General features: G+C 36.7%; 1 protein-coding gene across 2 annotated transcripts in view; it reads right to left on the bottom strand.

The window, feature by feature from the left end:
- LOC127623374 (apoptosis-inducing factor 3) overlaps positions 1-8,585 on the bottom strand; it is a 55,439-nt gene extending 46,854 nt beyond the window's left edge. For both annotated transcript variants that reach the window (XM_052097817.1, XM_052097825.1), the window contains exon 1: positions 8,356-8,585. The gene's annotated coding sequence lies outside the window, so the exon portion shown is untranslated. The remainder of the gene's footprint in view (positions 1-8,355) is intronic.
- Between the last annotated feature and the right edge of the window lie 4,620 nt (positions 8,586-13,205).

Genomic DNA, 13,205 nt, shown 5'->3' with positions numbered 1-13,205 from the left:
TAATTTACACTATTTTCAATAGTGATTTCATTACTGTAATGTGGTTTAATTTTTAATTACAGTTAAAAAAAAAATACTGCAATACCAGGAGTTTTGTTTTGTTTATTTAAATATTTACTTATTTTATTTTAACCCATTAACAATCTTTCATTATTTCAGCATAAAGGCTGTACAACGTATCCTACCATGATTATATATTTTAATAATATATAGTTTTGTATATGAGGATTGTATATAGGGGTTAGGAGGCTAGGGCTTTATGAAATTTGTTTGAATCATTTTCAAAATTCCATTGTATTTTTCTTGAATTCCATGTTTTAAAGTTAATTGAATTATGTCATCAAAACTATCTAATCAAATAGAATTTGAATCAAATAAAAACATACAAATAATTTTCAACATACCATTGCATTATTTTTATCAACTGAAGTGCGTCTATGCAGATCTTTACAGCACAATCCAAAACACAACATTGTAATTTTTTTTTTTTTTTTATTATTTTGACAAATACAGTGCTGCACAGCAGAGCATTAAGGCATTAAGGCACGGACAAATTTACTTCACTCTGCAAAATTCAACAGGCAAAATACAGTCATTGCAATTAGAATCTTGCGCAATAGACTACCAGTGGTGAAGAATTCCTCTTCGATTAAATTTTGGTGAACTCTGACAGGCGAATTCACCACGTTGACCAATAGAAAGTTGCTTGGTTTAGCAGTGACCCATGTGAGGGTGGTGTTTTTACACAGCTACACTGAATATTCACAATGGACAAGAATATAATTTAAGTGGCGAGCAAGTTTCTTTTTAACATCACTCTCACAGAGTATAAAGTGTAGCATTAAAAAGAGGCTGCTTCAAAAAAAAATTTTTTTTGCTGGTTATTGTGAACATGCTTTAACCTCCTGAGACCCAAGCGTGCCTGCTGTGTGCATTTTCCTTTCCCCTTTTTGATTTGTAACTAGTAGCCCCTAAGAAACACACACACACACACACACACACAAATTAGACCAAATAGTTTTCCTAAAAATGTATGTCCACATGTGGACAGCAGGACTAAGTTGTGGAATTTTAAAAAATGCCAAGCTATAGAAATTCTGATTTTATTTTATTATCAAATTGTTTGTTATGTTTCCAGAAGTGTTGGTTATTCATTTTTTTGAGACATTACAGACATTACATCAGATATTAGCATAATTCTGATTCAAAGTATTGGCCAGCATCCTCCAATCTCTGGCAACCATGTTAAAATATAATTACACATTATAAATTCTGAATCTTAAGTACTGATTTACATAGTCCCATGTCTGCCAAACATGTTGAGTGGTCATCTGCAGCCTGAAACTTAACTTTAGATAGGAAGTTTGGATTGAATGCACTTAGCTATATAAAGAGATATAGGATGCTCCCTTGCTCCCTATTTAGTGAATGACTTAACCTCCAGTGTGCTGTCTGTCTGTACTGATCTCAGAACAGTTTGAAATGCAACTTATTTTCAACCTAACTCCGTATACAGCCTCTGAAAGCAACATTTTTGAGCATTTGGATGCATCCATTAATTCTCAATTTGATAATGCATAGTGAATATAGGATATTTTAACTGAAACTGTGAAACTTGTGTTTTGTGATAAATCGCTCAGATATTTAAAATGGGATATCGAATGAAACCACACTCTAATCTTTTGACTCAAACATGTGAAATGTAAAAACCTACTTAGGCTTCTTACAAGATGTAGTTTTGTTGGTGTTTTAACCAAACACACACTCTGCTGTGATCGATGCCATGTTGTTTGGTCTCATGACTCCGTACGTCAAATGTTCCCTTTGTGCCTTTACTGATAGCACAGACTCTCCTGAACTCAAATATATTGGTTTATATTCAATTAAAAAATAATGCATTTTTAATTATATATTATTATAAGGTATTATTGCTACATTGTATATTACATTTCACTAATACTATACAGTAGAATTATATATTCTGTTGCATTTTTTTGTAATTCCACGCGTCTAGTTAAATTGAGCTTTTATTTTGATGGGAAACCGAATAAAGAATTTTCAATTTGTATGTTTTTGATGACAGCTACTCCCCTCTGGATTATTAAAATGCCAAAATCTTTGATTTAATTATATAAAATGGTATATTATTAAATATAAATTCTGCATGTGCTGTGCGCTTCATGGTGAATACAGTCACGCTCTGCTGCTCTTTGTCTTCTACATACAAACACAGAGTGCCGTGTGTATGAGTGGCTGGCTTCACACATTCATTTTGAAGCATGCATCACATGCAGACTGTATTTTGGTAAATCCCAGCCTTTTGTGCTTTAATCATCACACTAGGACATATCTCAATTTTTATTTGGTTAATTTTGCATTCATACATTCATTTTATCCCAAATATGTAAAATTCCGTTTGACATCATTTTATGGTTATGCATCAAATTTTATGGTTACTTCCATTTTTATGACTGGATTCTGTGATTCATTCTGTATTTTCTGCATTGCGGAAATCATACGGCCGTAGGAGCCTTAACTGACATTAAAAATTATATATTTTTTTAAATGTATGGTCCTAAAAAAGGCATTATTTTTGCACAATTTAAATTCTTGCTTCTTTCTTGTGATTTTGGGGTGAAATATGATCTAGGCATGTTAATTAGCTTTAACTAATCTACTAACTTACTATTTGTGTGTGTCACAATACTCCTTACTGATTAGTACTCCTAACTTATTTTTCACTAAAGTAGGTTAATCAGATCTTTAGCCTTCACAACACTTCATGCAGGTCTCCCTCTCATTTCCTGTAAGGTCTGTCCTAAAACCGGGCAAAAAGTTGTTGTAAACAGGCTGTCTCAACTGGTTTAGGTGGGAACAAACATGCAGGATCCTGCTATAGAGTAACAGAGGGAAAAAAAACATTTGGAAGAACTTCTATTTCAAAAGTTTGAAATTGGGAACAAGTGCCCAATATGTGGGGATACTTGGGATTTTAATCATTCCTGTTTTCTGTAGCATATGTGTAATGTACAGTATAGGGCAAAAGAGCCAGTGCATTTTTTCCACATTTTAAATCCTAAAAAAATAAATCACAAACAAGATCCTCTTTATGTCTCAATTATTTCTCCTAGACAGCAATGAGTTGAAATCGAGGGCAAATGGAGACTTTGACTGAAAGTGTAGTTCTCAGATTGGCCAATATACCAAATTCTACACTCAAAACTCAGAGATTTCGATATGCTTTTTCTCATCAAATTCATCCGAAACCAAATTATCTGCATTTAATGATGCTATTTATATGTCCTGCAGTATGACATGCTATACTTCATCTAAAACTATTTTAAACAGCATTTTGTTGATTATTTTATCATTATTATGCATGCAATTTTATAACCTCATATTAATAAAGAGATTGCATGTAATATTTGTAATTGATCACACAAGATCACACAAAAGTCATTTGTAAAACACAGGATCATTTTGGTGTATATGAAAGCAAAATTTGATACAAAATAGTGGAAAAACTAGAAAAAAAGAAATAGTGACCTAAAATATACACTTTCTCTTATAGATTATAAATGTATACATTTTAACATAAAATATGAATTCTCATAAACAAAAACATCTAAGACAAAGTTGAGACTTACATGACACATAAATGAAAATTCCATCTCAAGTCTCAAGAGCTATGAAAGAGTAACTTTTGAGCAATAAAATCTCTCTATGAGAATGTTCAGGTTTCTCGTACTGTTCCTATCTTTACAGTGCAAATTGGTTTGACAGTTGCTGCTCTCCTCACCATACTCACAACACTGCAGTGTAACAGCAAATCTTACCAGCAATCTGAACCCATTCAATTGTATTAAACTAGTAACTCCGTTCCAAAGAAATAGCCTGCAAAAGCATTTTCTCTCTTGCCGAAAGCCTTAGGGAGACAACCTACACAAGCAAAACTGTCCAAACAGTGAGCACTCGCTGATTGTGCTGCTCTTATCCACATAAGCACTATATGACAGGCAAAACACAATCACCTACTGTATAATCACTCCTTGCTGTCAGCCATCCTTCTGTTCTTCTGCCAAGAAGTGAACATCAACCCCTAATTGTCATCCAACAAAATTGGTTTTGAGAGAATACTTTCCACACCCACAACACCCCCACACACCAACACACACACACACATACGGATGGTTTATCATCTGGACTGGCTGACACGTGAGTGTCAAATTTTCTCAATAACACTTTAGAATAACTTTCATTAAGAAGAACATTTTCACATTTGTTCATGATAGAATGTTCATTCAGATAGTTTGAAAATGTAAGACAATTCCAACTATGCTACCCTGAAGGAAAACAATCCACAATTCAGAGCATTTCAGCCAATAAATCTCGCCAAACGAGCTCTGCAGCAACCAACCACACCTGAATTAGTCTCCAAACACATTCAAACTACTTATATTTGCAGTATATCTGATTTTTTTAAATAAAATTGAAATATATTGTTTCAGTAATTACAATCAACAACTTTAAATCAAAATTAAATAATTGTTTTATTTAATTATGTCATTCCCAGTGTTTAATGGGATTGTAGTTTATACAAACTGATCTCACAGTGAAATCGAAAACAGTTGGTTGACTTTTCTTTATCTGAAATCGGTTTGTACTTAATGAAATTCGAAACACTGCCCCCAGGGGCCAAATCGGTACGTTAAGCATATGGACACATGTGAGCTCCATTTTCCAGGTGTAAATGTCCAAGGAGGGACATTGTTTTCAGCTATACAAGATCTAATACAGATAACATTTTATAAACTGTACCCCCCAACTTAAACACCAAACCTAAACCTAACCATCAGTGGAATAAAAATGTAATGTTAGAGGGGAAAATGCAATCTCTGAATCACGCTTGTCACTGATTAAGCAAACACGATTACTTCCTGGTTTCGCAGTGGGACTCGAAACCCAGGTCTGATGCAACGTGATTCCGTGTTCACCACAGGGGAAAGCAATTGCAATAGAGCCGATGCAAACATATCAGATAGGAGATGACGCTATTCTTCAAAGTAAATGAATGATAGTGTTATTTAAACAGCGATTATATTTGGAGTGGTGGTGGCGTAGTGGGCTAAAGCGCATAACTGTTAATCAGAAGGTCTCTGGTGCGATCCCACAGCCACCATTTACATTTACATTTACATTTATGCATTTGGCAGATGCTTTTATCCAAAGCGACTTACAGTGCACTTATTACAGGGACAATCCCCCCGGAGCAACCTGGAGTTAAGTGCCTTGCTCAAGGACACAATGGTGGTGGCTGTGGGGCTCAAACCAGCGTCCTTCTGATTACCAGATTACCAGTTATGTGCTTTAGACCACTATACCACCAGCACCATTGTGTCCTTGAGCAAGGCACTTAACTCCAGGTTGCTCCAGGGGGATTGTCCCTGTAATAAGGGCTCTGTAAGTCGCTTTGGATAAAAGCATCTGCCAAATGCATAAATGTAAATGTAAATGTAATTATATACAGTAAAAACAGCTGCGCTTGAATGCGTGAGTTTGAAATGGTGTGATTCACCTAGGAGCTGGTTGGTTCAAACTCACATTTCCCATATGTGCATCAAGGCTCAATCACTAACTGCTAGCTAACAGCTCCGACCTGTTAATCCTTTTTTGCCTTTTCCACGAAGTTTACATGCAACACTGCCTTAGAATTTGGCCAACAAAAGGTAGAATGCAGCCTTAAAATTCTTACTGCTACGGTTAGAGAACAGAGCAACGACGCCTTAAAAAATACCCCAATAAATTTTAATTAATTAAAACCCTTATGTCATACCCAGACCCATGATTTGACATTATTACATTATATTGAGTGTAAACATGACTGGCAGTCCAAAATATTATATTACGTCCATTGACCAATAAGTAAAAATTCCTTGAGGTCAACTGGACACACAAACAGTGGACAGCAGAGTCAAAGCAATGAGCAGATCTTAGATGTTATCTTGCCCACAACAGTCCCCAAGGGAAAAAGTGGCTTCTAAGTTAAACATTAGGTCACTTGCCCTGATCTAAAGAAGATAAAGAGTGGCCTGATTGAAGGAAGATATATCAGTATGCGAACACTTACAACAAGGCGGAACTGCACTTAATCTTTGACAATCTCCACCCTGTTTCCATTTGCTGTTCTTTCTCTAGGGTTAAGAATGAAGCAACAGGGCAGCCACTGGTTGCATTGCAGCTCAGCTGTTTGATCAACATGTTGGAAGAATACAGGCATAGCATCAGGGTATTATTTGATTGTTTATACCAGAACATGCTCAGAGTATTTGCACGTACCTTCAGTCAGGGGAGCCTTGTTCTACTTTGTACCATAAGCAGTTGCTGTATTTAGTTTGAATCGGTTGTAGGTGACACTTGCAAACAACAACGATGTGTTTGTACTTGGATAAACCAAGTAATGAAACAGCATGTTGATAGCTCCTGCTATTAATTTATGATATGTTCTGATATATCCTGATTATTATTATTGATGCATCATGATTCATCGAATCTTAATACTTTAGTAGATCTCATTTCTTCGAATGGAATTTTTTATTATTGTTATTTCTGCCCAGTTGGCCATCACTTCCATGGAAACTTTTTGCATCTTGCTTTAATGTATAAGCATGCTTGCACAACTAGTTACAATAAAATGACTACTTTTACAGCTGTTTCATTTGAGTTCATATTTAAATCTCCCATGGATCATCATAGACCAATTTGATACTTAAACGAGACATAATTGAGAACTCAGTTAAAGTCTCCTGGGCTACCTCTGAGCAATAAAATGTTCCCAAATTTAAAAAGCAGTCTTGAGTTGTAGTGCAATGGAAAGAGGCTTTTGCTTGACTTTAGTTTATCGCTCCAAGATGCCACAGGATTATTACAGTGCAAATGAAATTCAAATGTTGGCTTTCAGCTAATCAGATTCCTCATTAAGAGGTCTGCAAGAAAGAAACAGTCAAGCCTATCTTTCCTCTTTATTCCCCTTTTGTTAAAGACATTTCGCTAAAATATTCCTACATCCTTTAATATTTGATGTGTTACACCTGCTCCATGAGTTTAGTTGGAGGCAGTGTGACTCAGTGCAAGTATTTTTCATAATCATGAGTTCACTAGAGTTCATTGTTGATCTGATTGTGGAATTTAGACGCTAACCTTTAGTACATGGCGGGTTAAGGCACATACTCATGATTCTTGCACATACTCATGATTCTTCATGTTATTTACACATTCACCTCACCCCTGAAGGAAAAAGTTGTTTGAACTATTTGATCATATTTTAGTTGTAATTTATAAAATGATGCTTTTATGCAAAACACTAGGCAGAATACAGACTCATTGCAATTTGGGTTTTTTATATTAAGATTTTTAGATCAGGATATTGCTACTTCTACTGTACAGCACAGCAATATTTATACCCCCTTCACATCGTCAATACGTACTAATTTTGAATGTGTCTTTTAAAAGGTAAAAATCAATATAGGGTATAGAATAAGAGATATGGACAGGATTCACACATTTTGATCAATGAATTTCCATGATTTTTCTAGCCATTCGTAATGACTGGATATTCATTTTATATTTAAGAAGAAATTGACAGACTGCAATCACAAAAATGAAATCTCAATTTTAAAGCTATAGACTAATAGACTAACTAGACTAGAAAAAAAAATCTAAAACTAGCATCATTTACATTGACAACAGAAATTTCCATTATTTTCCCAGATGTTCGTGATTACTAAGGATTTTATTATAAAGATTGCACTCACAAAGAGCAAATTATAGCCAAAAATATTATAAGTTAGTGGAGCATAACTAAAAAAAATTATCAAAAATTTCCATGACTTTTTAAGATTCCCACAATCTTTCCAGGCCTGGAAATCTCAATTTAAATTTTTTTTTTTTTTAAATAAAAAATCAAAATATTCGCTGATATTTCCAGGTTTTCCATGACTGTGGGAACCCTGAATGGGGGAGTCATAAAGTAAAAATGAAGCTGACGTAGACGGACAGAACTTAAGTTTAGTTAAATTCATCCATCATCTGGGACAGAGAGAGAGACCATAATGTACAATTATATTCTAACAATGGAATTCTGCATCGCTCTACTTTACTTGACCAAACAGCTGCCCGGTACAACATTCAACCTCAGATTTCACATGTAGCCTACTGAGCATTTATCTTATCTTGCTGCAGAAGTTCCTTCGATCTGATAAGCGATAGCTCCATGTGCTGTCTATACGACCATCACTAACAGATTACAATCTGTATTGCATAACATTCCCAAACTGAGAGTTAATAATCTCTACTCACCTTGTCGTGTCTAAATCAGGTGTGCTTTAGTGTATCTGCTCACAGTTTTCTGCATAAGTCCAGAGGTGATGAGCCAGGTGTCATTTTGCTGTATGTATCCTTTCTGATCGCTATCTCCAGAACTGGATTCCCGTTATTCCCCTCTCCTCAAGAGAATTGCCTCCTCCTAACGAATTTACTGCAGTAGCCCAAGATCAAGGCACAGTCCCACCACACACACTCATGCACACGCACACGCACGCACACGCACACACACACACACACACACACACACACACACACACACACACACACACACACACACACACACACACACACACACACACACACATAAGTAGTAGGCAGAAAGCAGAGGCGTTTGTAAGAATTGCGCTCTCTCTCTCTCTCTCTCTCTCTCTCTCTCTCTCTCTCACTCTCTCAGATTTTGCAGCAGCGGGACTCTTGCCAGTAACTCAGCTGTATGCAGTATTGATGGCGTTGCCCAGGGATGCTAACACAGCATGAATTGTCCCAACTCTCCAGTTTCCCTTTTGCTCTGTACACACCCCCTCAACCTCCTCTTGTCATTTTCTCACTCTCCTTAGCCAATCAATCTTTTATCTCCTCTTTTTAGCTGAAAACTAACATATCACACAGTTTCCCTGAATTATTTAATTGTCTTTTATTTCATTTAGCTAGTTCTCTCTAAAAAGCAGATTCTTCCATTTGAAATTGCACTATAACACCCTATAACACTATTTAACCGCTATAAAATGTACAAGAACGTGTCAGTCAAATATACACACTCCAATTATTCACACATTTAAAAAATAATGTATAACATGTATTTCAATATTTCTACAAATATCAGATTTAGAGTTATGATCTTTGTGAAAACCCCGAAATAATAGCACTTAAATATAATTTATATTAAAGGAGCAACATGTAACATTGACATCAAGCGATTAAAATGGGTACTGCAGTCCAAATTCAAAATATTGGAGAGATTTGACTCCCCCGCCCTCTCCTCCCCAGACTCCAAGCTCTCGCGGGTTGCCAGATTGAAGACGCGCAACAGGAACGAGCAAACTGGCAATGGCTAGCGACCAGCCTTACACTGTAAGTTGATCAGCTGTTTACAACGTTTTTATTGTTTGCAAATTATAAACCAGCTCATGTGGAATTTTTTTTAACATTTTAATTTCTCCCCTTTTCTCCCCAAATTGAAATGCCCGATTCCCATTGCGCTTTAAAGTCCTCGTGGTGGCGTAGTGACTCGCCTCAAACTGGGTGTCGGAGGATGAATCTTATCATGTCTCTTGTTGAGCCCGTTACCGCAGAGACAGTGCATGTGGAGGCTTCACGCTATTCTCCGCGGCATCCACGCATAACTCACCACGCGCCCCACCAACAGCGAAAACCACATTATAGCGACCACGAGGAGGTTACCCCATGTGACTCTACCCTCCCTGTCAACCTAGCAGTGTTTTAGACAGTTGCAAAGCAGCACGTAATTAGGACAACAGCATTCACAACGCATTCTGACTGGCACAGAACTTCGTTCAAGTTCACGTGACTATTTGTGCAGATGTAAGTTGTAATATTGCGTTTTAGTTGTAGAAATAGCTGATTGATCTATCATAGCCTATGCGAGTGAGAGAGGTAATTAACCTGTTAAAACAGATAATAAAACAGCTCAACTCACAAGTGAGAAAATCCCCCAAAATATGCCTTCAGTATTTTGATCACACGTGACAGGGTGTGATAAAACACCGCCAGGGTTCCTGCGGCTATACTCTAAAATGTACCATGTCATGGGTTTAACTTGCAATCTGAGAATATCAAGGCTCAGAATATCAAGGCTCAGATTTATACTCTGCCTGCCTGTGCTGTCTACAGAAATGTCTAACTTGTCCTTTTTGTGTTCTATAGGCCTTATAGATTAACGATACCTCAAATCGTGGGGCATGTTAAGGAGAGATCTGCTGTTACTTTTCTAAGCCAGATAATAAAACATGAGAAGAAATATCATAGACCCAAGCCATGGGTGAGACTTGGGGATGGGAGCTTTTGATTTAGGCTTGTAAGCTCCTAGCAGTCACACAGAACACCCACCTTTTCCTCTAGACAAGCACCAGAAGCATTGAAATATAGTTTTATCCACCCTCCTTCTTGTGCATATGGCTGTTTTCAATCACAATAAGCTACTCAACTATGTTTTTTAAATATTTATGCATTTCAATTTCATAACAAAATTCCATCAAAATGAATTGAGCTATTTAAAAAATATATATAAATGGTGCATCGTAGACCAATTTGATTCTTAAATGAGACATAATTCTAAGTCTATGTAAAGTGTGGCTACTTTGAAGATGCTAAAATACAACATTTTGATTTATTTAGGATTTTGTTTTGTCACAACACAATTCCTATAGTTCCATTTCTGTTCTTCCATAGTTTTAATGACTTCACTATTATCCTTAAATGTGAAAAATAATAATAATAATGAATGAGTAAGTGACCCTAAACTTTTGACCAGTAGTGTACACTCACCTAAAGGATTATTAGGAACACCATACTAATACTGTGTTTGACCCCCTTTCGCCTTCAGAACTGCCTTAATTCTACGTGGCATTGATTCAACAAGGTGCTGAAAGCATTCTTTAGAAATGTTGGCCCATATTGATAGGATAGCATCTTGCAGTTGATGGAGATTTGTGGGATGCACATCCAGGGCACGAAGCTCCCGTTCCACCACATCCCAAAGATGCTCTATTGGGTTGAGATCTGGTGACTGTGGGGGCCATTTTAGTACAGTGAACTCATTGTCATGTTCAAGAAACCAATCTGAAATGATTCGAGCTTTGTGACATGGTGCATTATCCTGCTGGAAGTAGCCATCAGAGGATGGGTACATGGTGGCCATAAAGGGTCAGAAACAATGCTCAGGTAGGCCGTGGCATTTAAACGATGCCCAATTGGCACTAAGGGGCCTAAAGTGTGCCAAGAAAACATCTCCTACACCATTACACCACCACCACCAGCCTGCACAGTGGTAACAAGGCATGATGGATCCATGTTCTCATTCTGTTTACGCCAAATTCTGACTCTACCATCTGAATGTCTCAACAGAAATCGAGACTCATCAGACCAGGCAACATTTTTCCAGTCTTCAACTGTCCAATTTTGGTGAGCTCTTGCAAATTGTAGCCTCTTTTTCCTATTTGTAGTGGAGATGAGTGGTACCCGGTGGGGTCTTCTGCTGTTGTAGCCCATCCGCCTCAAGGTTGTGCGTGTTGTGGCTTCACAAATGCTTTGCTGCATACCTCGGTTGTAACGAGTGGTTATTTCAGGCAAAGCTGCTCTTCTATCAGCTTGAATCAGTCTGCCCATTCTCCTCTGACCTCTAGCATCAACAAGGCATTTTCGCCCACAGGACTGCCGCATACTGGATGTTTTTCCCTTTTCACACCATTCTTTGTAAACCCTAGAAATGGTTGTGCATGAAAATCCCAGTAACTGAGCAGATTGTGAAATACTCAGACCGGCCCGTCTGGCACCAACAACCATGCCACGCTCAAAATTGCTTAAATCACCTTTCTTTCCCATTCTGACATTCAGTTTGGAGTTCAGGAGATTGTCTTGACCAGGACCACACCCCTAAATGCATTGAAGCAACTGCCATGTGATTGGTTGATTAGATAATTGCATTAATGAGAAATTGAACAGGTGTTCCTAATAATCCTTTAGGTGAGTGTATGTGTAACTTATGTGTAGCTCAATATGTGTATGCCAGTTGCATCTCAGAAAATTTCAATGTGCAAGTAATTAATCCTGTTTTGTTGCATTTTCTCTTTGATATATGAAAAATAAAACATCAAAATATATCATGACATATTTTAATCTATTATTTTCTAATTGACTTGAAAATATTTTAAAGGTCAACATAGAATGTGCAGACTGGTTCGAGCTGACAGAACGGCTACAGTAACTCAGATGACCACTCTGTACAATTGTAATGAGCAGAATAGCATCTCAGAAAGCACAACACGTCGAACCTTGAGGTGGATGGGCTACAACAGCAGAAGACCACATAGGGCTCTTTATTAGGATCATAGTGTTCCTAATAAAGTGCTCAGCGAGTGTATGTTTTGGATCTATAAAGAGCCGAATATGTAAAAATATTTGGTGAAATACCCATGCATTTAAAGGTTTATAATTTTTTTTAAACATTACACAATTAAAACAGATGGAATTTTGTTTGGAAATTGAAATGTGTAAACCTTAAAAATAGGCTGAAATATTTGTTGTAATTAAAGGGGGTCACATGACTCCGATAAGCCTTCTGTGCTGTGATCATTGTCACAAAAGAGAGCCTCTCTGATTTCATATTCATTATAAAAGCAACCTGATAAGAGAAAAGTGCACAGTGAGGAAGAACCAAATGTATTTTATTTCAGGAGACTATGAGGTTTATCTTTCAAACTGTATTGAGTATTTAATCATTTAGCATACGCTTTTATCTAATGCGACTTACAAAATACTGTAGATGATGCAATTTAAGGCAAGGTTCAGCTAATGAAAGGTTGAACTGTCTTCACGTGAAAAGGTATTTTATTTATAGAAATATCAGTTTGTGGTCAGTTTATTTGTGTTTTATATGTTTTCATTTATATAATTAATCAAATAAATTTTGTTGGGTTTAATGGGAGTGTTTACCTAAAAATGAAAATTCTCTCATTATTTACTCACCCTCATGCCGTTCCAGAAGTGTATGACTTTCTTTCTACTGAAGAACACAAACAAAGTTTTTTTAAATAACATCTGAGCTCTGTAGGTCCATACAATGCAAGTGAATGGGTACCAAAATG

The sequence above is a fragment of the Xyrauchen texanus genome, chromosome 3 (assembly GCF_025860055.1).
Source record: "Xyrauchen texanus isolate HMW12.3.18 chromosome 3, RBS_HiC_50CHRs, whole genome shotgun sequence".
Taxonomy (NCBI): domain Eukaryota; kingdom Metazoa; phylum Chordata; class Actinopteri; order Cypriniformes; family Catostomidae; genus Xyrauchen; species Xyrauchen texanus.
The sequence above is the reverse complement of the archived record's forward strand: the minus strand, read 5'-3'. Positions and strand labels throughout refer to the sequence as shown.